Genomic DNA, 13,262 nt, shown 5'->3' on the forward strand with positions numbered 1-13,262 from the left:
AAGCATGTATATATAAATCTTTTGTTTGGCAGGAACATAGGCCAAGTCCAGGAAAACCTTGAGTTTTAGTGTTTAAAATATTCAATATTGTCATCTGGAACAAATAATAAGAAGCACATTTGTTTCCTTCTCATCATCTCCCTCTAAACCACTTTACTTTTTCCTCCTTCCTTTTTTATCCTCCTTCTCTTTCCTCAAAGTTCTGACTTGACCTCACTGTACTGTTTTTACACTCTATAGGTATTTTTGAACATATATTGAACTAGTTAATTAAAAGTTTAAAAAGAAAACAACAGACCAAGTCATAGTAGCTGTTCTTGATAAGCAAACTAGCAAAAAAAGACGGTGTGTATATAAACATATCTTTTTTACAACGAGATAAATGAGAATTTAGTATTATGAGGCATCTTATAGTAAGGAGGAAGAAATCATGAGGTTTTTTTCCTGGGCCTTGAAGAATTGGAGAGTAGGAATCTGTAGTGTAGACAAAATGAAGAAGAGCATTCTGGGTGAATAAAAGAGCTTGAGAGGATGTGGCTTCTGCTGCTTCTTTTATCTTCTGGCAAGTCCCTTCTCTGACTTTGATCTTCACATTCTTTAGTGGGAACCTGCCAGACAGACAGAAAAACCTTTCTTGTTAATGTCGTTCATTTCTCGAGCACAGCCTTGTAATACCAAGGTCATGGGTTGGTATTATGGCCAGCTGCCAAAAAAAAAAAAAAAAAAAGTTCATTTCTCAATATCTAAGCTTAACCTTTAGTTTGCTAAAATAAATAAATTAAGTAAACTCTCACCGTAAAGACTGTGAATGGGTAAAACAAAATAAAGAGAGCAAAGACCTCCATGATATCACAGGTAGAAAAAGAATACTGATAGTTACAATCTATTCAGAGTGAAATTGAGCTGGGTGCTAAAGAAATAAGAGTGATTAAGATACAGCCTTTGTTTCCCCCAAGGAGTTCATGGTCCAGTAGGTGAGAGAGCAAAGTAAAGAGAAGATTGAAATAATGTGTCAAGTGCCTAGCACAACAGATGAAGGTCACAGAGGGGAATCTAATCCAAACAGTTGGAGGTGGATCTCCCACCATACCCTCAAGTGATCACCAGTGGAAGAAACATAGGCAAAGAAAGAGAAGAAAAGAAGTATCAGGGCAAAAGAGGAATATTTGCCAAGGTACAGAGGCCTTTTGGGAACATGGACTACGAGCAGGAAAATATTGAGAGATATCATGGAGGTAAGACAGAATCAAGAAGACCCAATAATAGGACTGGTGGGTGAGCTCACTTGGTTAGAGCATGATGCTGATAACACCAAGGTCAAAGGTTTGGATCCCTTTAATTGCCAGCTGCCAAAAAAAAAAAAAAGCCAATAATGGAGAAATTACAGGGAAACCAGAAGTCAAAAATAAATCTCTGCACAGAGATTAGCACAACCTTATTCTAAGTAAAACAAGTCAAACATAAAGGCTTATAAACTGTATAACCCCATTTAAATGAAATTCTGGAAAAGGCTACACTATAGTGACAGAAAGCAGATCAGTGGTGGTGAGGGGCAGAAGTGAAAGGAAGAGATGATGGACTACTAAAGCACAGAAAAAAACTTTATAGAGAAAGAAAACTATTCTACTTCTTGAATGTGGAGTTGATTACACAACAGTATGCAATTGCCGTGGTATGCAAGATAAGAGTCCCCCAAAGATGTTCATGCCATAATCCCTGAACTTGTGAATATGTTACTTTTCATGGCAAAAGGGATTTTGTGGATGTGATTAAGTATCTTAAAATAGGGAGATTACTCTGGATTACCCAGGTTAGCCCAATATAGTCATAAAGGTTTCTAAAAGATGGAAGAGAAAGGCATAAGAGTCAGAGAAGATGTGACAACAGAAGTAGAGATCAGAGTGATGCAATTGATGGCTCTGAAGGTAGAAAGGGGGCATGGGCCAAGGAACGTGGGCAGTGTTTAGAATCTGGAAAAAGCAAGAAAACAAATTCTCTCCTACAGTTTCCAGAAGGAAGGCAGCCTTGCCAACACCTGGATTTTAGCCAGGTGAAAGCCACTTTGAACTCCTGACCTACAGAATGGTAAGACAATAACTTTGTGTTATTTTAAGCCATTAAGTTCATGCTAATTTGTTACAGTAGCAATAGGAAACTAATACAACTACCAAAATTTACCAAACTATGCACTTAAGATGGGTGATGGGGCCAGCCCGGTGGCACACTGGATAGTGCGCTGCTTGGGAAGCGCGGCGGCGCTCCCGCCCGAGGGTTCGGATCCCACATACAGACCGGTTCCCGCTCACTGGCTGAGCGAGGCGCAGGAGTGACGCCGAGGGTTGCGGTCCCGTTGCCGGTCCCCGGTCCGGTGCGGGGGCGACACTGAGGGTTGCGATCCGTTGCCGGACACGGAAAAAGACAAAAGACAAAAAACAAAAAAAAGATGGGTGAGACTTATAACATATATCTTAATGAAAAAGAAACGTAGAAGAAACATTAGAAAATTGTACCTGTGCTTTTTGTTTTAAATAACTCCATAGAAGTTGGTGTAAATAGAGTCATCGCAAGGCTCTAAAATCAAGCCATGGAAACTAGGGACGACTACAGCCCTTCATTGATCAGAGATTACTACAGAAAACAGGAAAATCCCCTGGAGACACTTCTCTGTGTCTCTGCCAATTTTACTTTCACACTGCGTGCTCAGACATCATTTTGTTCTCATTTTTTCCCAGCTATGCTTCTGGGGCTACACCCTCATCCAGGCCTTTGCATTTGCTTTTCCTTCTGCCTGGACCTATGTTTTACCACATATATCCAACACTTTCTCCTTTATTTCCTTCAGGTCTCTGTTTAAACATCCGTTACTTAGAGAGGCCTTCCATAAAAACCCTAAGTAAAATAACATCCCCAGCATATACCCTGGAATCCCCTATATTTCTGGTTGTATTTTAACTTTTCTCTATAGAACTTATTACCACCTTGTCTAATTATATATTTATTTTAAGTTATTCATTTTTTGTCTCTTCCTATTAGAATTTAGGTCCCAGAGAGCATGGGCTTCATCTTTTTCTTTCACTGCTGTAACCTCAGCAACAAGAATGGACATGGCAAAAAGTAGGCACTGCGTATTTGTTGAATGACTGCATTGAGATAAAGAGCATAGGAAGGAGAGTGGACCTGAGGTTGATAATATTTCCATGTGTTCATGTTACAGACCTGTGGGAATTTCCAGTAAGAAATGCCCAGTGATCAGCAGGATGCATGTCTCTGTATTCAAGTGAGAGGACTGGTGGAAGAGAAATGTTACAGTCATCAGTATTTAGATAGTTGTTCTAATCAAGTGAATAAATATAATACAAAGAATGTGTGATGGTTAATATTATGTGTCACCTTGACTGAGTTAAGAAATGCCCAGATAGCTGGTAAAACATTATTTCTGGGTATGTCTGTGAGGATGTTTTGGAACGAGATGAACGTTCGGATCAGTAGACTGAATAAAGAAGATCTCTCTCGCCATTGTGGGCAGGTGTCATCCAATCCATTGAGGGCCCCAGACAGAACAAAAAGGCACAGGAAGGGTAGATTTGCTCTCCCTTCTGGAGCTGTGATATCTTTCTTCTTCTACCCTCAGAAATCTTGAGCCTTCAGACTCTGGGACCTCTATCAGCAGACGCCACCCCCTAGGCCTTTGTACTCCAGACTCCAAGTGAAATACACCACCAGCTTTCTTGGTTCTTCAGGCTCCTAATGGCATATTATGGGATTTCTAGGCCTCTACAATTCACTAGATCAGTTTCCATAATAAATCTCTTATATATTCATTTATATCCTTTCAATCTGTTTCTCTGGAGAACTCTTGGGGTACCAAGAGTGGTTCTAGAGGAATAGAATTTTAAGAATGAATTTTCTGAATAGGTTTTGGAGTTTCTGTAATTGGCTCTTTAATCTGATTAGATTTTAAGTTGCTAAGGACTCTTTCTAGTTGTAAAGAGAGAACTAATATTTGAAGACACCAACTGTTTATAGAGATACACAAAATAATTGCTTTGGGTCACTCCTAATCAACCATTTATAAAAGGCAACGAGCTAAGTAACTGCATATAAGTGATACTTTGAGCATTTTTTTAAAACTAAGGAATATAATGATGTTGGTTGGTTGCTCCTAATATAGCTGGACAAAGTGGTGAAAGAATAGCTGAGCTCAGGGATTCAAATTTCCATCTCAACTAGGGCTAGCCTGTTAACTCAGTTGGTTATGAGCATAGTGTTATAACACCAAGGTCAAGGGTTCAGATCCCCATACCAGTCAGCCACACAAAATAAAAAATAACCAAAGAAAACTCACACAAATTTCCAGCTCAAGCACCACTTAAATGACCTGAGAGTTTCTAGGTGTGCCCTGAGGAAGAGTCTTATTTCCTTTAGCTGTGGGGCTGAAATCATACACAAGTTTATCCTGTGATTGGCAGAATTATGACACGAGTTGAATACCCAGCTTCACAGGGTGTTTACTGTTAATGTGAGGGCATTGATTGGGGAAAAAATGGGATCCTGTAAGTTGGGATGTGGATGCATGGGAAAGACATTGGTGAAGTTGGGGATATTGAGCCCCTACGTTCTGATGAATCTTCTTTGCCAGTGGAAGAAGTCTCCCCACCTGTATCAGTCCAATTTCTGTTGCTTATAACATAATACCTGAAACTGGGTTATTTATAAAGAAATAAAATTTATTTCTTACACTTTGGAGACTGGGAAGTCTGAGGTTTGGGGAACACATCTGGTGAGGGCCTTCTTCTACAGCAACTCAGGGTATCACATAATGAGAATGATCTGAGCAAGAGACAGCTAACTTTTTTACTAGCACTCCTTTTAAAGCCTTCAGAACCATGCCTGTTACTCCATGAATGGGTCAATCCATTCACAAGGGCACAGTCCTCACAATCTAGCCACCTCTTTAAAAGGCCCCACCTGTCAAGTACCTTCATTGGACTTCCCACCCTCTTAACACCATCATAGTGGGGATTAAGTGTCCAATACATGAACTTTTAGGGGACACATTCGACCCTTAGAATCACCTTTAACAAAAGTGCCCCCCATCCTAATAGAAGTGGCCTCCCCACCCTGGTAGTTAGCCTTTTCACCTTTGTTTTAGGGTATTAACCCTGCACTGCTTGAGGAAACAGTAATGGCCTCCCCTGCAGGAGTTGCATATAGATAAATCTGATTCTCCTCAGGACCCACCCCTCCCACTTCTCTTTGCTTCTAGACCTAAAACTAGACTCAAATCCCAGCAGGCCCCTAAAGGTGAGGTACAAAATGTGACCCTAAAAAGAGGTGTGCTATACTTCAAAAGAACTACTTGAGTTATCTAATTTATACAGCAAGAAATTCAGGGAACATATGCAGGATTGAATATTAAGGGTGTGGGATAATGCTGGAAGGAACATAACATTGGATAAGGCTGAATTTACTGATATGGATCCAGTAAGCAGAGATTCTGCATTTGATGTTCTAACTCAGGGAGTTAGAAAGGGCTCTGGTTGGTTGGCTGAAATATGAATCAAAAGATAGCCCAACATTAGCAAACTAGAGATGCCTGATCTCCTTTGGTTTAATGCAGAGAAAGGGAATCAAAGGTTGGAATGTTAGAGTGTGGACATGTCATTTGCAACATACTCACCCACACTGGGAGAGCCAGATGATATAACTTTCACTAACACTTTGAGAAATAAATTTGTGATGGGAGCCTCAGCATCTTTGAAGAGCTCCGTGATTTCTTTTCTCTGTAGGTTAGACCTTACAACAAGAACCATAGCCACTCAATTAGAAAACCTAAATGCAATGGGAGTAATTGAATCCCACAGTGGCAGGGCCCAAGAGGCAGAACTCAACCACAAAGGAAAGGTGAATGTAGTTATTGTAATAGACTGCAGAGTCAAAGTAGCAATCAGGATAGTCTGACTTGCAAACTAGCATTGGCTAGTTAATCATGGTATTCCTAGAAGTGAAAGAGGTAGAAAAGCCTACTAAATTCTGACTTGACCTCTATAAGCAGGAAACTTCCAGGGCAAGTGAAGAAAAGTCTTACTCAAATTGTAGAAACAGAGTCATGGCCCCTCAATCAGCTGAGACAGTTTACAGATCCAGACCCTTTGAATGAAGAGGTAGCCGGGTCCCCTTGAGGAAGGACTGTGATACACTACCAAAATTTTACACTATTTGTCTTTCTCCCAGCCTTTTCCAAAGGGACCTACTACCTTTTACCAGAGTACCTGTGCATTGGGAAAAAGGAAATAACAGTCTTTTTGGGGACTACTGGTTCTGAACTGACATTGATTCCAGGAGACCCAGAACATTACTGAGGTATTCTAGTCAGAGCAGAGGCTTATGACCAATGAGGGTGCAATAAGTCAGGTGACCAATGAAGTTTTAGCTCAGGTATGACTCACGGAGATCCAGTGGGTCTCTGAACCAGCCTGTGGTGATTTCCCTGGCTACAGAATACATAATTGGAATGGACATACTTAGCAGCTAGCAGGATCCCCACATTGGTTCCCTGACCTGTGGAATGACAGCTATTATAATGGGAAAGGTCAAATGCAAGCCATTAGACCTATTTCTATCTAGGAAAATAGTAAATCAAAAACAATACTGCATTCCTGGAAAGACTACAGAGGTTAGTGCTGCCATCAAGAAGTTGAAAGATACAGGGATGGTAATTCCCATCACATCACGACTCAGCAATTCTATTTGGCCTGTGCAGAAGACAAATGGAACTTGGAGAATGACAGTGGGTTATTGTAAGCTTAACCAAATAATGACTCCAATCGCAGCTACTATACCAGATATGATTTCATTGCTTAAGCAAATTAACTCATCTCTGGTACCTGGTATGCAGCTATTAATCTGGCAAATGTCTTTTTCTCCATTTCTGTCCATAAAGCACACCAGGAGTGGTTTTCTTTCATCTGGCAAGGCCAGTAATATACCTTCATTGTCCTACTGCAGAAATATGTATCAACTCTCCAACCATATGTCACAATTTAGTTCACAAGGGTCTTGATTGCCTTTCCCTTCCACAAGATATCACACGGGTTCATTACACTGATGACATTATGCTGACTGAACCTAGTTAGCAAGAAGTAGAAACTACTCTAGACTTACTGATAAGACACTGGTGTGTCAGAGAGTGGGAAATAAATCTGACGAAAATGCAAGGCCTTCTACTTCAGTGAAACTTCTAGGGTTTCCAGTGGTGTGAGGTATGTTAAGGTAGACCTTTTGAGGTGAATATAGTCCCTCCTACAACCAAGTAGGAGACACAATACCTAGTGGACCTATTGAAGTTTAAGGGCAATGTGTCTCTCATTTGTGTGTGTTATTCTGGCCTATTTACCAAGAGATCTGAATAGCAGTTAGTTCTGACAGAACAGGAGACAGCTCTGCAACAGGCTGCTGTGCAAGCTGCTCTGCCACTCAGGCTATATGACCCAGCAGATCCAATGGTACTTAAAATGTCAATGACATATATGGATGCTCTTTAGAGCCTTTGGCAGGGCCCTATAGATAAACTGGAGCTCAAATCTTTAAGATTTTGAAGTAACCACTGCCATCATTTCCAGCTAACTACTCTCCTTTTGAGAGACAGCTCTTGGACTACTACTGGGCCTTAGTAGAAACTGAACACTTAACCATGGTCCACTGAGTTACCCTGGGGCCTCAGCTGCCTATCATGTAGTGGGTATTATCTGACCCAACAAGCCATAAAATTTGGTGTGCACAGAAACATTTCATCATCAAGTAGAAGTAATACATATGTTATCAGGCCTGACCAGGCTCTAAAGACACAAGTAAGTTACCTGAAGAAGTGGCCCTAATGCTCATGGTTTCCCTTTCTGCTACCCTGCCTTCTCTCTCCTAGCCTGCACCTATGGCCTGATAGGATTCCCTATAATCAGTTGACAGAGAAAAAGAAAACTCGAGCTTGGTTTACAAATTGTTCTGCATAATATGCAGATGTCACCTGAAAGTGGACAGCTGCAGCACTACGCTTCCTTCCTGGGGCATTCTAAAGGACAGTGTTGAAGGGAAATCCTTCAGGTGGACAGAAGTTTGAGCAGTACACCTGGTTGTGCACTTTGCTTGGAAGGATAAATGGCCAGGTGTGTGATTATGTCCAAATCATGGTCTGTGGCCAATATTTTGGCTGCATGGTCAGGGACTTGGAAGGAACATGATTGGAAAATTGGTAAAAAGAAATTTGGGGAAGAAATATGTGGCTAGAACTCTTTGAAGATATTAGTATCCCATGTGAATGTTCACCAAAGGAGGTGGAGGATTTAAATAATTAAATTAGTTACTTATTTTAATAATCCTCCACCTCATTACTTTAATATTTCTCCTCAGCAGAGGAGGATTTTAATAATCAAGTGGATAGGATGACCCATTCTGCAGATATCACTCAGCCTCTTTTTCCAGCCACCTGTCACCACCCATGGGCTCATGAACAAAGTGGCCATGTCGGTAAGGGTGGAGGTTATGTATGGGCTCAGCAACATGAACTTCCACTCACCAAGGATGGATTTGCTACAGTCACTGCTGAGTGCTCAATCTGCCAGCAGCAGAGACCAACACTGAGCCCCCAATATGGCACCATTCTTTGATGTCATCAGCCATCTATCTGGTGGCAGATTGACTACACTGAACCACTTCCATCATGGAAGGAACAGCATTTTGTCCTTACTGGAATAAACACTTACTTTGGATATGGATTGGCCTTCATGAAATGCTTCTGCCAAAACTACCATTTGTGGACAAACAGAATGCCTTTTCCATGATGATGGTATTCCACACAGCATTGCTTCTCACAAAGGAAATCATTTCACTGCCAGAGAAGAGGGGCATGGGCCCTTGCTCATAGAATTCACTGATCTTACCATGTTTTCCACCATCTTGAGGCAGATGGCCTCATAGAACAGTAGAATGTCCTTTTGAAGACTCAGTTACAGTGCCATTTAGATGACAATACCTAGCAGAACTGGGGCAAGGTTCTCTAGAAGGCTGTATATGCTCTGAATTGGCATCCAATATATGATATTGTTTCTCCCATGGACAGGATTTATGGGTCCAGGAATCAAGGGTTGGATATGGGAGTGGCACCACTTGCCATTACCCCTAGTGACCAACTAGAAATTTTTTTGCTTCCTGTTCTGTGACTCTATGCTCTGTTGGCCTAGAGGACTTCCTTCCAGAAGGAGAAATGCTTCTACCAGGAGACCATACAATGATTCTACTGAACTGGAAGTTACAGCTGCCACCCAACCACTTTGGGCTTCTCATGCCTTTGAGTCAACAGGCCAAGAAGGGAGTTATGGTGTTGGCTAGGTGATTTATCCTCACAACCAAAGGGAAATTGTACTATTACTCCACAGGGAATTTAGGAAGATTATGTCTGGAATGTAGGAAATCCCTTAGGGCATCTCTTAACATTACCATGCCCTGTGATTAAGGTCGATGGAAAACTACAACAACCTAATCCAAGTAGGACTACTAACGGCCCAGACACCTCAGGAGTGAAAGTGTGGGTCACTCTGCCAGGTAAAGAACCATGCCCAGCTGAAGTGCTTGCTAAAAGCAAAGGAAATACAGAAAGGGTAGTAGAAATAGGTGGTTATAAATACGAGGTATTAAAACAAAACAAAACAAAACAAAAAACCCCAGCAATGACCACATGACCAGTTATAGAAAAGAGGACTGTAATTGTCATGAATATTTTCTCCCTATATTGTTATCAATACTTTTTTGTGTATATAAACATATATTAAGCAAATATCTTTGTTATTTTCCTCTCTTATTCCCTTACATAACATAAGATGTATTGACTTTATATCGGTACTTAAATTATTGTTCATTTCATATCACAGGATTTAAGTTATACGATATCAGGAAAAGAGTAAACATCATGCAGGAACTTTACTTCTTCTGGGGAAGGGATTAGTGCATTTTCAGCTGCGTGTAGAAAAGTTACATCATTTTAGGTGGAATTATGACCTTGTCTTAATTCAGACATGAAGTATGGTTCATGGAGATACTTAAAGTTGACGAGGGGTGGACTGGTCGTGGTTAATTTTATGTATCAGCTTTACAGGGTTAAGGGATACCCAGATAGCTGATAAAATATTATCTCTGGGTGTGTCTGTGAAGATGTTTCTGAAAGAGTTTAGCATTAGGATCAGCACACAGAAAAGAAGATCCACCCTCACCAAAGGCAGGCATCATTCAATCTGTTGAGAGCCCCTGACAGAACAAAAAGGCAGTGGAAGGGAGGATTCACTCTCTTCTGGAGCTGGGACTTCCGCCCTGGGACATAAGAGCTCCAGGTTATAGAGCCTTCAGATTCTGGGACTTATACAAGCAGTCTCCCCCTGTCTACCCTGCCTCCTTCCCCTTCCTCAGGCCTTCAGACTCAGACCTGAATCACACCACCAGCTTCCTGCTTGTCCAGCTTGCAGGCAACATGTTGTGGAATTTCTCTGCTTCCATAATCACGCAAGACAGTTTCCATAATAGATGCCTCCCCTTATATATATCTCTCTATATATCCTATTCGTTCTGTTTCTCTGGAGAACACTGACTAATACAGAATGTGTATGTCATTGCATGAGAAAAGCTGAGGACAGAGCTGTGGGGAATATCCATATGTAAGGAACAGGAGGAGGATAAAGAGCTCGGAAAGGAAGAATGGCCTTGCAAGACCAAATAAAATCCAGGAAAGACCGTATAAAAGCAGAGCAACCTGGAATCATTTCTTTCAGACACAAGCGTCAGAATGAGTGTAATTCTCCAGACAAGGTCGTTTGTGTATTTTCTGATGAAATTAGGCGGACATGCATTTCGTTTCGCCTATGGTCGGTGTTTCGCTGCTGGGAGGAAATGAGCACTTCCTGTTTCCCAGTCAGGTTTTTGTAAATAGGCAGTGGAGCTCGACCCAGAGCACATTTACGCTTCACAGGTGGAGTTCAACAGCCTCCCCGCAAATCTTGCGGATGTCGACGCTAAGATACAGGGGAGAAGTTTCTTTCTGTACATCCCTTGAGCCCCAGCTACAGTTGCACGAAATCGCGGAGCGTTAAGACCCAGTTTTACCGCTTCCTTGCTCAGATCCCAAAGAGCTGAAGAATAATTTTGTAAAAGAAGGGAGAAAGGGACTGGACTCGAGGTCTCCTGACTGGGGAAAAACCAATTTGCTGGATGAGTTCAATCTGCCTCCTTCCGATTTGTGATTTTCTTCCCGTTTGCAACCAAATGTCCTCCTTAATCACAGGAATCTCTGCGGTTTTACCATGGAAAATATAACCGTTTTAGCTTTTTCTTTAAAGAAGAGGGGAAAATGCATTACGGTGAAAAGTCTGAAACCATGAAGGGAAGAAAACATGCTCCAGGTGAGGCTCGAACTCACAACCTCGGCATCACCCGCACATATACTGCTGTATAAGTACCGCGCGCTAACCGATTGCGCCACTGGAGCATGCTTTACCGGTACTTCCCATGCGCGGTCTACAGAGCGGTGAGCGACCGGCGCGCTCGATCCCCCGCCCGGCGTCCGAGCTGGTGCACGCTGGGTTACCCGAGACCCTCCCTCCGCAGCGGCTCTAACTTCGTGCATGAAACCCTCTCCGATCAAGACATTTCCATCTCTCCTGGAGGCGTGTATGTGAACCACCCTAAGCCACCGGGAGCCAGCATTTCCTGGGGATATGGCGATGTTCCTTTCAGAAACCCTATAGAAAGCCGAGGCGAAAGGGGAGACTTCGGCTTCACCTCGCCTTCATTCCAGCAAGAGAACGATTTTCGTGGAAGACGCGAACTGTTTGGCTGAGGCGCAGCATCACCGCGCGCCGTCCCGCTGGCCCGCGATGCTTCTCACCAGTCCCAGGCCGAGGAGAAGCTGAGCCCGCTCGACCCCGCCTCTCCGAATATCCGCAGAGCTCCTGGTCGCACTCCGGGCCTCGCCTGCAGAGCGCCTGCACTCTCGTTCCAGCCTGTAGTTCCCCCAAACCCTCCTCCAGACTGCCTGGAAATCCCAGTCGAAGTCACAGAGCCTAGGCCACCTCTTGAGGGAAAACTGGCAGAGTAGCAATCGCTCCTTATTTGTGCAGGCTCTCAGAAGCAGCAGAGAGGTTCAACGTCTAGACTTAGCAGTATGATCTACCCAGGTCTGTCTGGCTGCAGTGGCATTGTGATCATTGCTTAAGATCCACGGTTAAGCAAACACTTTGGACATTGTCTCTGGGTCCATTGTCTCCTGGTACATGGCCTCCAAGCCTGATTATGTGGATCTCCACATGTATAGAGCATTAAAGGATGAATTTTAAAAGAGGATAAAGGGACTGCCATACAAATATAAAGAGAACATGTGTCAAAGATTTTATTTATTAATTAGTAAGGTAACAATTAATTAATAATTAATTTAAAAGTTACAATTACAATTGATTCAAAGGAGAAATCAAAGTATCACACATGTATAGTCAGATAAGAAATGCTAAAATGAATTTACAAATTTCTCCTAGCCCTGGCAAAACTGCTGAATAACCACAGGCTGTAGTTAATAGCATGGCACCAGACATAATTTGTATTTCTATGGACAGAAATGATTTATATTACTATCAGTTTTCCACAAGTAACTTGTATCTCTGCTGAGTTGTAATTTTGTCCTACTCAATGACAAAAAAAAAAAAAAAAAAAAAAAAAAAAATACTAAACAAACCCAAAACACATACATGCCTTCTGTAGGATCAGCTAATCCCTGGAGGCAGCAGCATTCCATTGAAAGGATACCCAGTGATCTTTTGCCCTTTTCAAAATCTTCTACAAGATGCTCAATTTTATTCATTTATTTTTATTTATTTATTTTTTATTGAATCATAATTGATTATACATATTTGGGGGTTCAACATTGACATATGTAGGTCAAATCAATATTATTAGCATATGTATTATTACAAATTGTACTTATTCTTTATGCCCCTTATCCAATCTGTCCCCATCTCCCTCCCCTCCCACTCTGACAACCCTGGATTTCTTCTCTCCTTCTGAAAGAGTAACAGTTACTCTGTTGATTTGTTGCCTAGATGATTTGTCCAGTGCTGAGAGAGATGTGTTCAGGTCCCCCACTATTGTTGTAGAGTAGATGCTTCTTCTGTCACTCTGGAATGGGCTTTGTGGAGAAAGACATCCTATTTTCTTTGGTCTCGGCTGGTGAC

The 13,262-nt window shown here is 42.0% G+C and overlaps 1 non-coding gene and 1 pseudogene across 1 annotated transcript; one reads left to right on the top strand and one right to left on the bottom strand.

Moving 5' to 3' along the window:
- The first annotated feature begins 1,195 nt into the window (after positions 1-1,195).
- On the top strand, positions 1,196-12,105 carry LOC103609468 (annotated as a pseudogene).
- Positions 11,434-11,527, bottom strand: TRNAI-UAU. The gene is made up of 2 exons: positions 11,490-11,527; positions 11,434-11,469 (listed from the first exon to the last, which is right to left on the bottom strand). It is a non-coding gene; the product is annotated as a tRNA-Ile (tRNA).
- Positions 12,106-13,262: the final 1,157 nt, after the last annotated feature.

This window comes from Galeopterus variegatus, unplaced genomic scaffold, assembly GCF_000696425.1.
Source record: "Galeopterus variegatus unplaced genomic scaffold, G_variegatus-3.0.2 Scaffold9646, whole genome shotgun sequence".
NCBI lineage: Eukaryota > Metazoa > Chordata > Mammalia > Dermoptera > Cynocephalidae > Galeopterus > Galeopterus variegatus.